General features: G+C 43.6%; 1 long non-coding RNA gene and 1 pseudogene across 3 annotated transcripts in view; one reads left to right on the top strand and one right to left on the bottom strand.

The window, feature by feature from the left end:
• Positions 1 to 14,694, top strand: part of LOC133257839 (uncharacterized) — a 149,027-nt gene that overhangs the window by 16,006 nt on the left and 118,327 nt on the right. The window lies entirely within an intron of this gene.
• LOC133257766 (oxidation resistance protein 1-like) lies at positions 3,196 to 5,176 on the bottom strand (annotated as a pseudogene).

The raw sequence follows: 14,694 nt of genomic DNA, 5'->3' as shown, positions 1-14,694 counted from the left end.
GCATCAATTCTTCGGTGCTCAGCTTTTTTTATAGTCCAACTCTCACATCCATACATGAACACTGGAAAAACCATAGCCTTGACTAGACGGACCTTTGTTGGCAAAGTAATGTCTCTGCTTTTGAATATGCTATCTAGGTTGGTCATAACTTTATTTCCAAGGAGTAAGCGTCTTTTAATTTCATGGCTGCAATCACCATTTGCAGTGGTTTTGGAGCCCCCCAAAATAAAGTCTGACACCGTTTCCACTGTTTCTCCATCTATTTCCCATGAAGTGATGGGGCCAGATGCCATGATCTTAGTTTTCTGAATGTTGAGCTTTAAGCCAACTTTTTCACCCTCCTCTTTCACTTTCATCAAGAGGCTTTTTAGTTCCTCTTCACTTTCTGCCATAAGGGTGGTGTCATCTGCTTATCTGAGGTTATTGATATTTCTCCCGGTCAGTATGGTTTAAAAGATAATATACCACAATAGGTTCAACAGAACAACACCATCTAGTTCAGTTCAGTCACGTCCAACTCTTTGCAACCCCATGGAATGCAGCATGCCAGGCCTCCCTGTCCATTACCAACTCCCGGAGTTTACTTAGACTCATGTCCAATGAGTCGGTGATGCCATCCAACCATCTCCTTGTCTGTCGTCCCCTTCTCCCACCTTCAATCTTTCCTAGCATCAGGGTTTTTTCAAATGAGTCAGTTCTTCGCATCAGGTGGCCAAAATATTAGAGTTTCAGCTTCAACATCAGTCCTTCTAATGAACACGCAGGACTGATCTCCTTTAGAATGAACTGGTTGGATCTTCTCAAGAGTCTTCTCCAACACCACAGTTCAAAAGTATTGATTCTTCAGTGCTCAGCTTTCTTTATAGTCCAACTCTCACATCCATACATGACTACTGGAAATACCATAGCTTTGACTAGATGGACCTTTGTTGGCAAAGTAATGTCTCTGCTTTTTAATAAGCTCTCTAGGTTGTTCATAACTTTCCTTCCAAGGAGCAAGCGTCTTTTAATTTCCTGGCTGTAGTCACCATCTGTAGTAATTTTGGAGCCCCCAAAAATAAAGTCTGTCACCGTTTCCCCATCTATTTGCCATGAAGTGATGGGACTGGATGCCATGATCTTAGCTTTCTAAATGTTGAGTTTTAAGCCAACTTTGGTGTCATCTGCATATCTAGGGTTATTGATATTTCTCCTGGCAGTCTTGATTCCAGCTTATGCTTCATCCAGTCCAGCATTTCACATGATGTATGCTGCATATAAGTTAAATAAGCAGGGTGACAATATACAGCCTTGACGTACTCCTTTTTGGAACCAGTCTGTTGTTCCATGTCCAGTTCTAACTGTTGCTTCTTGACCTGTATACAGATTTCTCAGGAGGCAGGTCAGGTGGTCTGGTATTCCCATCTCTCTCAGAATTTTCCACAGTTTGTTGTGATCCACACAGTCAAAGGCTTTGGCATAGTCAATAGAGCAGTTGTTTTTCTGGAACTTTCTTGCTTTTTTAATGATCCAACAGATGTTTGCAACTTGATCTCTGGTTCCTCTGCCTTTTCTAAATCCAGCTGGAACATCTGGAAGTTCACGGTTCATGTACTGTTGAAGCGTGGCTTGGATAATTTTCAGAACTACTTTGCTAGCATGTGAGATGAGTGCAATTGTGTAGTAGTTTGAACATTCTTTAGCATTGCCTTTATTTGGGATTGGAATGAAAACTGACCTTTCCAGTCCTGTGGCCACTGCTGAGTTTTCCAAATTTGCCGGCATACTGAGTGCAGCACTTCCCACAGCATCATCTTTTAGGATTTGAAATAACTCAATTGGAATTTCATCACCTCCACTAGCTTTGTTCATAGTGATGCTTCATAAGGCCCACTTGACTTCACATTCCAGGATGTCTGCCTATAGGTGAGTGATCACACCATTGTGATTACCTGGGTTGTGAAGATCTTTTTTGTATGGTTCTTCTGTGTATTCTTGCCACCTCTTCTTAATATCTTCTGCTTCTGTTAGGTCAGTACCATTTTTGTCCTTTATTGTGGCCTCTTTGCATGAAAAGTTCCCTTGATATCTCTAATTTTGTTGAAGAGATCTCTAGTCTTTCCCATTCTGTTGTTTTCCTCTATTTCTTTGCACTGATCACTGAGGAAGGCTGTCTTATCTCTCCTTGCTATTCTTTGGAACTCTGCATTCAAATGGGTATATCTTTCCTTTTCTCCTTTGCCTTTCGCTTCTCTTTTCATAGCTGTTTGCAAGGCATCCTCAGATAACCATTTTGCCTTTTTCATTTCTTTTTCTTGGGGATATGGTCTTGATCACTGCCTCCTGTACAATGTCATGAATCTCCATCCATAGTTGATCAGCCACTTTATCTCAGATCTAGTCCCTCAAATCTATTTCTCACTTCCACTGTATAATCATAAGGTATTTGATTTAGGTCATACCTGAATGGTCTAGTGGTTTCCCCTACTTCCTTCAATTTAACTCTGTATTTGGCAATAAGGAGTTCATGATCTCAGCTACAGTTAACTCCTGGTCTTGTTTTTGCTGACTTATAGAGCTTCTCCATCTTTGGCTGCAAAGAATGTAATCAATCTGGTCCCATATTGATCATCTGGTGATGTCCATGTGAGGAGTCTTCTCTTGTGTTGTTGGAAGAGAGTGTGTGCTATGACCAGTGCGTTATCTTGGCAAAACTCTGTTAGCCTTTGCCCTGCTTCATTCTGTATTCCAAGGCCAAATTTCCCATTACTCCTGGTATTTCTTGACTTCCTACTTTGGCATTCCAGTTCCCTATGATGAAAAGGACATATTTTTTTTGGTGTTAGTTCTAGAAGGTCTTGTAGGTCTTCATAGAACTGTTCAACTTCAGCTTCTTCAGCATTATTGGTTAGGGCATAGACTTGGATTATTGTGATATTGAATGGTTTGCCTTGGAAATGAACAGAGATCATTCTGTCATTTTTGAGACTGCATCCAAGTATTGCATTTCGGACTCTTCTGTTGACTATGATGGCTACTCCATTTCTTCTAAGGGATTCTTGCCCACAGTAGTAGATATAGCGGTCATCTGAGTTAAATTCACCTCTTCTAGTCCATTTTAGTTCGCTGATTCCTAAGATGTCGATGTTCACTGTCCCTGTCTCCTATTTGACCACTTCCAAGTTGCCTTGATTCATGGACCTAACATTCCAGATTCCTATGCAATATTGCTCTTTACAGCATCGGACTTCCATTACCAGTCACATCCACAACTGGGTGGTGTTTTTGCTTTGGCTCCATCTCTTCCTTTTTTCTGGAGTCACTTCTCCACTGATCTCCAGTAGCATATTGGGCACCTACTGACATCAGGAAGCTTCCATAAGCCTCTTATCCTTCTCCATCAAAGGGCAGACAGACTGAAATACTAACCAATCTGATCACATGGACCATAGCCTTGTCTAACTCAATGAAACTATGAGCCATGCTGTGTCAGTCAGTTCAGTTCAGTCGCTCAGTCGTGTCCGACTCTTTGTGACCCCATGAATCTCAGCATGCCAGGCCTCCCTGTCTATCACCAACTCCTGGAGTTCACTCAGACTCACATCCTTCAAGTCAGTGATGCCATCCAGCCATCTCATCCTCTTTCGTCCCCTTCTCCTCCTGCCCCCAATCCCTCCCAGCATCAGAGTCTTTTCCAATGAGTCAACTCTTCACATGAGGTGGCCAAAGTACTGGAGTTTCAGCTTCAGAATCATTCCCTCCAAAGAAATCCCAGGGCTGATCTCCTTCAGAATGGACTGGTTCGATCTCCTTGCAGTCCAAGGGACTCTCAAGAGTCTTCTCCAACACCACAGTTCAAAAGCATCAATTCTTCGATGCTGTATAGGGCCACCCATGTCGGACAGGTCATAGTGGAGAGTTCAGACAAAATGTGGTCCACTGGAGAAGGGTTGACAGTTTACTTTTGTTTAAATCCTATTGCTTCCTGACAAGGAATACTTTTCTTTTTCAACTCCTTCTTGCTGTAGTGAATTCTCATTCAGAGGAAAATCCTGGTTACCTTTTATGCCTAAGTTTGTTCTTTAGGACCTGATGTTTCTTGAAGACCTTCTGTAGCCTGTTCTCCTTCCTTAGTGGCCATTTCAAGATTATTTAAGCCAGTTTTAGGAGAGAGTCCCCACTTCATTGGTAGTATGTCCAGAATCAGATTTAAGTGACCAGGAGCTCTAGCAGCCTCTGATATGACTGTCGAACATTCTGCTGCACTCTGTTTGATGGTCTGCATAGACTTGATGCACCAGGTGATTTATGTTGCTGCAGCTCATCTGAAGAAATAAAAAAGAAAGAAACTCTCTCCTCTTGTAAAGGAGAGAGTTCTGATTCCATCAGCGTCTTCAGAAAGAGACTCTTGGTGCTCCTAGGAGCAGTGCTGGCACTATCATTGCCTGTATCACGGATTCTTGAGTCTATTTCATCAGTGTTACTTCTTGTCATTTTCTTTAGGTGGAAGAAGTCCCTTCCTGATGACTGATCTATCTCCATGAGTAAGGATGCCTTTATTTTTCCATCCAAAATTTTCTTTGTAGATTGCAGATATACAATTCCATTGGCTACATGATGCCATATTCCTCACAGCCGTTCTCTTGAACCAAGGGGTCTGTTTTATGTGGATCAAATGTTATATTATTTGGTGTAACTAGCAACATACCACTGACTGTGAGTGGTAGTATATCTGCAGTTAACTTTAAGAAATTTCTCACTAAGTGTTTCTTCCTCTTCAGAAGTGGAAGATACAACTCATGCAGGTCGAATACCAGTAAAAGCAGTTGAGGGAATTCCTTCTTTTGAGTGGACTACATCAGGATTAGTAGTCTTATCAAATTCAGCCTCGGATGATGTTTGTGACAGAGGACTTATGGGGCTTAGAGATGGAGGGTGCTCAACACTGGAGACTTATTCAGAATTGAGAACATTATAAAACCTGTCCATTAACAACTGCTAGGGAGAATATTTAATTGAACAAGTTTGTTGAGCTTGTATCAAATTTCAGGGCTATACTATTCAAAGAATCCTTTGATTCAACAGTATATTCAATAGTCCCTTTGGGTTTCTGAAAAGGCATTCTTCTCTCATCTTTCTTGTCTAGAGTTTTTTTGGCCAGTGTCCCAGACAGGAATGCAAGTCCACCAGAATGTGTGGTGGGGTGGGAGCTGGAGTGTAGGAATTGGAGAGCAATCCCAGAGTGAGGACTACTTTTGAGTGCAGGGAGATGGCCTGAGGAGACAGGAGGGAGGAGAGTGTGGTGGGAAATGCTTTTGGAGGAAAGCCAGGCCGTCCCAGAGGCAGAGCGCTACTGCTGAGTCGCGTGCAGCGTGTGGAGCCTTCACTGTTAGCCTCTCTGCGTATGCTCTACAGCATTTTAAACTAGATGCTCATGCATGATCCTGCTGACACCAGTTGGGGGTTGCATTCCATAGGCCTGATCACTGTTTGTCTGGAATCCCACAGGTGGGTTTACTTGGATTGACCGGGTGGATGGAATGTTGCCTTCCCATCACTCACATCGCCCTTCTGTGTTGTTTAGGGATGTGGGGCCATAGTTTGAAACATGGCATCAGTGGGTAAGGTTGTAGGATATCTGGTGTATTATGCCTCGGAAGAGTTTTCAGAGCATGTGAAACAAGTGCTGTTAGTACAGTTTAATGTAGCGTGCCCCACACCTTGGATCCAGTTGTATGTGGGAGTCAGGCTAAAGCATTGGAATAGCCCCCTGGAAGGTGTGTGTGTGTGACTAGTGGAGGTGAAGGGGTGGCAGTTTTACCCCATTTAGATTGTTAATTACCGCTGGACCCAGCAAGTTCAGGGGAAATGCATGAGGAGGGTAATAGCCAGCTGGGGTTGTTAATGGTGTATCCAGCATTCTTTTAAATGGCCTCCCTGGTAGCTCAGCTGGTAAAGAATCTGCCTGCAATGCAGGAGATCCCGGTTTAATTCCTGGGTTGGGAAGATCTGGAGAAGGGATAGGCTACCCACTCCAGTATTCTTGGGCTTCCCTGGTGACTCAGCTAGTAAAGAATCCCCCTGCAGTGTGGGAGACCTGGGTTCCATCCCTGGGTTGGGAAGATCCCCTGGAGAAGGGAAAGGCTACCCACTCCAGTATTCTGGCCTGGAGAATTCCATGGACTGTATAGTCCATTGGTTCACAAAGAATTGGACAAGACTCTTTTAAATGTTCCACTTGAAATACGATTCTCGAATATCAATAGTAATAAAAGGCCTTCCATAGATCATTTCAAATGGGCTAAGACTCAGACCACTCCTGGGGTCTACATGGACCTTTAGTAGTGCAATAAGAAGAAAGTTGGTCCAAGGTTCATGAGTTTCTTGACAGAGCTTTGCTGTGGTTTTCTTTAAAGTGTGGTTCATTTTCTCTACCTTCCCTGAAGACTGGGGCAGCCAAGAGATGTTTACTTTACGGTGTATCCCTAGGGGCATAGTAAGTCCCTGTGTGATTTGGGCTATAAAAGAGGGCCTGTTACTATTCTGGAGGGACTTTGGAAGTCCAAATCAAGGGATTATTTCTTTTAAAAGGGACTTATAGATTTCCATAGCCTTTTCAGATCAGGCAGAAAAGGCTTCAACCCATCTAGTAAAAAGTATCAGAAGATATTTATATCCTGATTGTGGGGGCATTTAAGTGAAATCTACCAGTCTCCGCCCACCTCCACCCCAGATATGTCACTTGGCATTGGATTGGCCTGAGTAATGATGGGGGTATTGAGTGGGTCTGTGGGTTATTCTGGTCACATAAATCACAGGCAAGCATTACTTGTTTTTCTGTTCTTTTAAGCCCCTTCCCTGAGAAAGCCTTTTGTGTCAAGTCCCATAGTGCACCCCTCCCATAATGGGTGGCATCATGTAAACTCTTAGTTTCCATTGTAGGGACTCAGGAATTAGAACCTTACCCTCCTTTTTATACCAGACTGTGCTTCCCTTCTCATAGCCCTGTTTCTCAGCATTTTCTTGTTCTTTTGGAGAATACTGGGGAAGGCTACAGAGTTCAGGGTGATCAATCACTAGGGCCATAACTTGTTCAGGCTCTTGCAGTTGAGCTGCCTTTTTTGCAATTTGATAAACTTTGCTGTCTCCTTGGCTCACAAGAGATCCATTCCTCTGATGGCCCCTACAGTGGCTACCCGGGTTGGGAGCTGCACCCCATCTAAATGAGCCAGAATCACATCTTTATGTTTTATAGGAGAATTTCTAGTGGTTAACATTCCTCTTTCTTTCCAAATGGTAGTATGAGCATGTAGCATGTGGAACCCATAGTTAGAGTCAATAGAAGCATTTAATTTCTTATCCTTCCCGAACTGCAAAGCTCCCATTAGTGAATTAGTTCCACATCTGTGCTGATGTCTGGGTTGGTGGGGCCTTTGCTTCTGTGACTTGATCTAGACTAGCAATGGCATGCCCCACCTTTCAGGTTCCCATTTCTATAAAACTGCTCCCATAAGTAAACCATTTGACCTCATGGCTGTCAAGAGATTCATCTAGAAGATCAGATCTGCTGGAGTAGGTTTGTTCTATGGTGTTTATACAATGATGCAGTAAGTCTCCACTCTCAACTACTGGAAGCAGAGTTGCTGGGTTCAGGGTTTGGCACACTTATAATGTTGAGGGTCTCTGTTAGGAGGGCCTGATATCTTGTTAACCTTCCTCCAGTCAACCAATGATGATCTTTGACTTCCAGCACTGACTGTACCTGATAAAGGCTTAACACATCTTTGTGTTGACCCAGGGTAAGCTGGGAAGCCTCATTAACCAGCAAGACTATGGCTGCTATTGCCAGCAGGCAGTTTGGTCATTACAAGGCCACTGTGTCCAGTTGTTTTGAAAAATAAGCCACTGGTCTCTGATGTGGTCCCAGATTTTGGGTCAGGACTCATAGTACTATCCCCGATCTCTTGTGAATGTATAGGGTAAAGGGCTTGTCCAAATTTGGAAGTCTCAGTGCTAATGCTCTGCTTAACACAGTCTTTAGAGTCACTGGTGGTTGCTCTTTCAACGAAGGGATTCCCTTTCTTCTTCCTTTAGAGCCTCAGAGAAGGCTTTGGCTTTAAGGCCATAATTTGGAATCCAGATGTGACAGAACCCAGTCATCCTGAGAAAGCCTTGGAGTTGCCTCTTTTTGGTTGGAGATCATAATCACCAGTTGCTCTTTTCTGACCTGTGGCCCCAGGGGTCAAAACAGATTCTAAATATTGAACCCATTGCTGTGATATTTGAGCCTTGGTTGATGAGATATATCCCTTTTTGACCAGAAAATTTAAGACCTTAACAGTATTTTGATCTGAGTCTTGTTCGGTCTCACTACTTATCAATCAATCATCAACATATTGTAGCAGAGTTCCCTTTTCAAGGATCACATCCCTTGCTAATGCATTTCCAAAAATAATGGGGGCTGTCCTGAACACCCTGTGGAAGCACTGTCCATGTATATTGGGTAGCCTCCAGGGTGTCAGGGTCCCTCCATACAAAGACAAGAAGATACTGGGAGTATGGATGGAGGGGAATACAGAAAAATGCATCTTTGAGGTACCAAACAGAGAAATACTGAGCGCTCCGCAGCATGCGGTGACAAGGTGTGTGGGTTTGGCATCCGTGGGTGAACAGGGATGACTGCCTCCTTCATTGCTCTAAGTCTTGCACAAACTGACGATGCTGTCCATTAGGCTTCTGACTGGGGAGGGTCAGGGTGTTTCAAGGGGATTGGCAGGGCCTAATGAGTCTGCATTTTAGAAACTTGGTGACTGGTGGCTGGAGTCCCCTCAGGGCTTCTTACTTTCAAGGATATTCTTTCTGGATGTTCCCTCCCAGGCCTTACTCTTATTTCTGTACAGGGGAACATGTTTTGCCCTGCTTGGCACTGAAGTATCTTAAACTGCTGTTATCTACTTGCTCTCTAATTTCTTGGGGGATGTCTTGGAAAATATTTTGATGACCAGCAGGTGGGTCATTGGGGGCTGCCAATAGATGCATTCTCTGTTTGAATTCTCTGCCTGTTTGGACTTCACCCTTTAGGGGACTGGAATGCAAAAGTAGGAAGTCAAGAAACACCTGGAGTAACAGGCAAATTTGGCCTTGGAATACAGAATGAAGCAGGGCAAGGACTAATAGAGTTTGGCCAAGAAAATGCACTGATCATAACAAACACCCTCTTCCAACAACACAAGAGAAGACTCTACACATGGACATCAGCAGATGGTCAACACCGAAACCAGACTGATTACATTCTTTGCAGCCAAAGATGGAGAAGCTCTATACAGTCAGCAAAAACAAGACCAGGAGCCGACTGTGGCTCAGATCATGAACTCCTTATTGCCAAATTCAGACTTAAATTGAAGAAAGTAGGGAAAACCACTAGACCATACACGTATGACCTAAATCAAATCCCTTATGATTCTACAGTGGAAGTGAGAAATAGATTTAAGGGCCTAGATCTGATAGATAGAGTGCCTAATGAACTATGGAATGAGGTTTGTGACATTGTACGGGAGACAGGGATCAAGACCATCCCCATGGAAAAGAAATGCAAAAAAGCAAAATGGCTGTCTGGGGAGGCCTTACAAATAGCTGTGAAAAGAAAAGAAGTGAAAAGCAAAGGAGAAAAGGAAAGATATAAGCATCTGAATGCAGAGTTCCAAAGAATAGCAAGAAGAGATAAGAAAGCCTTCTTCAGTGATCAATGCAAAGAAATAGAGGAAAACAACAGAATGGGAAAGGCTAGAGATCTCTTCAAGAAAATTAGAGATACCAAGGGAAAATTTCATGCAAAGATGGGCTCAATAAAGGACAGAAATGGTATGGACCTAACAGAAGCAGAAGATATTAAGAAGAGATGGCAAGAATACACAGAAGAACTGTACAAAAAATAATCTTCACGACCCAGATAATCACGATGGTGTGATCACTGACCTAGAGTCAGACATCCTGGAATGTGAAGTCAAGTGGGCCTTAGAAAGCATCACTACGAACAAAGCTAGTGGAGGTGATGGAATTCCAGTTGAGCTATTCCAAATCCTGAAAGATGATGCTGTGAAAGTGCTGCACTCAATATGCCAGCAAATGTGGAAAACTCAGCAGTGGCCACAGGACTGGAAAAGGTCAGTTTTCATTCCAATCCCAAAGAAAGGCAATGCCAAAGAATGCTCAAACTACCGCACAATTGCACTCATCTCACACGCTAATAAAGTAATGCTCAAAATTCTCCAAGCCAGGCTTCAGCAATATGTGAACCGTGAACTTCCTGATGTTCAAGCTGGCTTTAGAAAAGGGAGAGGAACCAGAGATCAAATTGCCAATATCTGCTGGATCATGGAAAAAGCAAGAGAGTTACAGAAAAATGTCTATTTCTGCTTTATTGACTATGCCAAAGCCTTTGACTATGTGGATCACAATAAACTGTGGAAAATTCTGAAAGAGATGGGAATACCAGAACACCTGATCTGCCTCTTGAGAAATCTGTATGCAGGTCAGGAAGCAACAGTTAGAACTGGACATGGAACAACAGACTGGTTCCAAATAGGAAAAGGAGTATGTCAAGGCTGTATATTGTCACCCTGCTTATTTAACTTATATGCAGAGTACATTATGAGAAACGCTGGGCTGGAAGAAGCACAAGCTGGAATCAAGATTGCCGGGAGAAATATCAATAATCTCAGATATGCAGATGATACCACCCTTATGGTAGAAAGTGAAGAGGAACTCAAAAGCCTCCTGATGAAAGTGAAAGTGGAGAGTGAAAAAGTTGGCTTAAAGCTCAACATTCAGAAAACGAAGATAATGGCATCTGGTCCCATCACTTCATGGGAAATAGATGGGGAAACAGTGGAAACAGTGGCTAACTTTATTTTTTTGGGCTCCAAAATCACTGCAGATGGTGACTGCAGCCATGAAATTAAAAGATGCTTACTCCTTGGAAGGAAAGTTATGTCCAACCTAGATAGCATATTCAAAAGCAGAGACATTACTTTGCCAACAAAGGTTCATCTAGTCAAGGCTATGGTTTTTCCAGTGGTCATGTATGGACGTGAGAGTTGGACTGTGAAGAAGGCTGAGCACTGAAGAAATGATGCCTTTGAACTGTGGTGTTGGAGAAGACTCTTGAGAGTCCCTTGGACTGCAAGCAGATCCAACCAGTCCATTCTGAAGGAGATCAGCCCTGGGATTTCTTTGGAAGGAATGATGCTAAAGCTGAAACTCCAGTACTTTGGCCACCTCATGCGAAGAGTTGACTCATTGAAAAAGACTGATGCTGGGAGGGATTGGGGGCAGGAGGAGAAGGGGACAACAGAGGATGAGATGGCTGGATGGCATCACTGACTCAATGGACGTGAGTCTGGGTGAGCTCCGGGAGTTGGTGATGGACAAGGAGGCCTGGTGTGCTGCGATTCATGGGGTCGCAAAGAGTCGGACACAACTGAGCGACTGAACTGAACTTATTTAGCAGCTCTCTCCCAAGGAAGGCATTCTGGCATATACAAAAAGGAGTGAGTAATATTAATGGACCCGACTTCATAGGCAAGGGGAGACATAAATTACGAGGAACTGGGGCCCATCAAGTTGCCCCTGGATCATCCCATAGGAGGGCACTCAGGACATTCCCCTTCCAGTGACCTCCTTCTGACAAAAGGTACCCTGATCCGGGCCCAGGAAGCTTCTTGGCAGCCTGTCCAGCCTTCTCAGCCCTCTGGGGTCCCCTCAAGGTGGTGGGTGAGTCAGAGCAGCCAAAAGCTCTGTTTTCTTTATTAACCTCTTATCCTTATTGGTCTTGTCTGTTAAGTCTTGGTTGTTATAGACCTTGAAAGACCTCCTTTATCAAGGTTGACAATGAGGTTTGGGGCCCAGCCTTGAGCTTTCGTATTTTTCTCCTAATGTCAGGAGTTGTTGTTGCTGTTCATTCGCTTGGTCATGTCTGAATCTTTGCACCCCATGGAGTGCAGCATGCCAGGCTTCCCTGTCCATCACCATCTCCCAGAGTTTACTCAAACTCATGTCCATTGAGTCAGTGATGCCATCCAACCATCTCATCCTCTGTTGTCCCCTTCTCCTCATGCCTTCAATCTTTCCCAGCATCAGGGTCTTTTCCAATGAGTCGGCCCTTCCAATCAGGTGGCCAAAGTATTGGAGCTTCAGCTTCAGTCCTTCCAATGAATATTCAGTATTGATTTCCTTTAGGACTGACTGGTTTGATCTCCTTGCTGTCCGAGGGACTCTAAAGAGCCTTCTCCAACACCACAGTTCAAAAGCATCAATTCTTTGGCACTCAGCCTTCTTTATGGTCCAGCTCTCACATCCATACAGGACTATTGGATAAACCATAGCTTTGACTAGATCGACCTTGTCAGCAAAGTAATGTCTCTGCTATTTAGGTTTGTCATAAATTTTCTTCCAAGGAGCAAGCATCCTTTAATTTCATGGCTCCAGTCACCATCTGCAGTGATTTTGGAGCCCAAGAAAATAAAGCCTGTCATTGTTTCTGTTTTTTCCCCATCTATTTGCCATGAAGTCATGGGACCAGATGCCATGATCTTTATTTTTTGAATGTTGAGTTTTAAGCCAGCTTTTTCGCTCTCCTTTCACTTTTATCAAGAGGCTCTTTAGTTCTTCTTCACTTTCTGCTGTAAGGGTGGTGTCATCTACATATCTGAGGTTATTGATATTTCTCCCGGCAATCTTGATTCCAGTTTGTGATTCATCGAGCCCTGCATTTCACGTGATGTACTCTGCATATAAGTTAAATAAGCAGGGTGACAATATACAGCCTTGACGTACTCCTTTCCCAATTTGGAACCAGTCCTTTGTTCCATGTCCAGTTCTAACTGTTGCTTCTTGACCTGCATAAAGGTTTCTCAGGAGGCAGGGAAGATGGTCTGGTATTCCCATCTCTCTTAGAATTTTCCATAGTTTGTTATGATCCACACAGTCAAAGGCTTTAGCGTAGTTAATAAAGCAGAAATAGATGTTTTTCTGGAATTCTCTTGCTTTTTCTATGTTCCAATGAATGTTGGCAATTTGATCTCTGGTTCCTCTGCCTTTCCTAACTCCAGCTTGTACATCAGGAAGTTCTCAGTTCACATACTGTTGAAACCTGGCCTGGAGAATTTAGAGCATTACTTTGCTAGCATGTGAGATGAGTGCAATTGTGCGGTAGTTTGAGTATTCTTTGGCATTGTCTTTCTTTGGGATTGAATGAAAACTGACCTTTTGATTGAATGAAAACTCAGCCACTGCTGAGTTTTCCAAATTTGCTGGCATATTGAGTGTAGCACTTTCACAGCATCATCTTTTAGGATTTGAAATAGCTCAGCTGGAATTCCATCACATCCACTAGCTTTGCTCGTAGTGATTTTTCCTAAGTCCCACTTGACTTTGCACTCCAGGATGTCTGGCTCTAGGTGAGTGATTACACCACTGTGGTTATCTGGGTGGTTAAGAATCTTATTTGTATAGTTCCTTGTGTATTCTTGCCACCTCTTCTTAATATCTTCTGCTTCTGTTAGGTCCATACCATTTCTGTCCTTTATTGTGTCCATCTTTGCATGAAATTTTCCCTTGGTATCTCTAATTTTCTTGAAGAGATCTCTAGCCTTTCCCATTCTGTTGTTTTCCTCTATTTCTTTGCATTGATCACTGAAGAAGGCTTTCTTATCTCTGTCTGCTATTCTTTGGAACTCTGCATTCAGATGCTTATATCTTTCCTTTTCTCCGTTGCCTTTCATGTCTCTTTTTGTAGCTATTTGTAAGGACTCCTTAGACAACCATTTGATAAAAAGCATAGCCAGTAGTGTCTCCCTTCTGTGGACTGAGGGTGTATATTCATGTACTAGCTGGCTCAGGAAGATTGCAGCTTTCCATCTTTCTTCTCTGTAACCTCTTAGAACTTACCTAGTTTACAGGCTTTACCATACACTTTTTCATTCCTTCCGATAGACAAATAACATGTCTCATCCTAGCGTGGCCTACTTGATCTTCATAGTCCCAGCGTGGGTCATGTTCTGGGACTGCATCCTCACTCCCCTGATAAATTTGCTGATGCAGGTTGGTGGCCAGTAGGCCATCTGCCTGTTCCCTGGTGTTTCTCAGTATATGCTCAGCTTGCAACAGTGGGCCCGAATGACCGTGATGTTCTGCCAGGTGAGAGTGTGTCAACCCCAGCCTGACAAATTTGCTCCTAAACTTGTCAGGGTTCTCTGAGAACCTGCCACATCTCTGCTTACAGATTCCCAAGTCTCCCACTGAAAAGGGGACGTGCATTCTAGCTGCTTCCTGAAGGGGGTAAAGGCTTTGTGGGACAAAAGTGGGGGTTAACTTTGAACCTGGTCAGAGCTCCGCTGGGAAAAGCACTGGGGCACTGATTTGGGGGTTTCGATTTGTCAGGGTGGTGAGGTGGGAGTCCAGGAGATGAAGGAGGTGGTGAAGGGGAAGAAAAAGGGGCTCAAGAAGGAGGCTTAGTGTGCCGATGACTAATTAAGAGACTGGAAGACAGGGGGTCTGTGAGAATGTCTGGCTCTCAATCTTTGGGAACAACATAGGCATAGAGGCTCCACACACATGATAAAAATCCCTCAGGCCTGAGTCTCGGTTAAGTATAAAGGCCTGCACACACGGGACCTTTCTCCATTTTGGGGACTGCTTACAAAAATAGATCCAGTA

The sequence above is a fragment of the Bos javanicus genome, chromosome 2 (genome assembly GCF_032452875.1).
Source record: "Bos javanicus breed banteng chromosome 2, ARS-OSU_banteng_1.0, whole genome shotgun sequence".
In the NCBI taxonomy this organism is placed as follows: Eukaryota; Metazoa; Chordata; class Mammalia; order Artiodactyla; family Bovidae; genus Bos; species Bos javanicus.
This window is presented reverse-complemented; position numbering and strand designations above follow the sequence as displayed.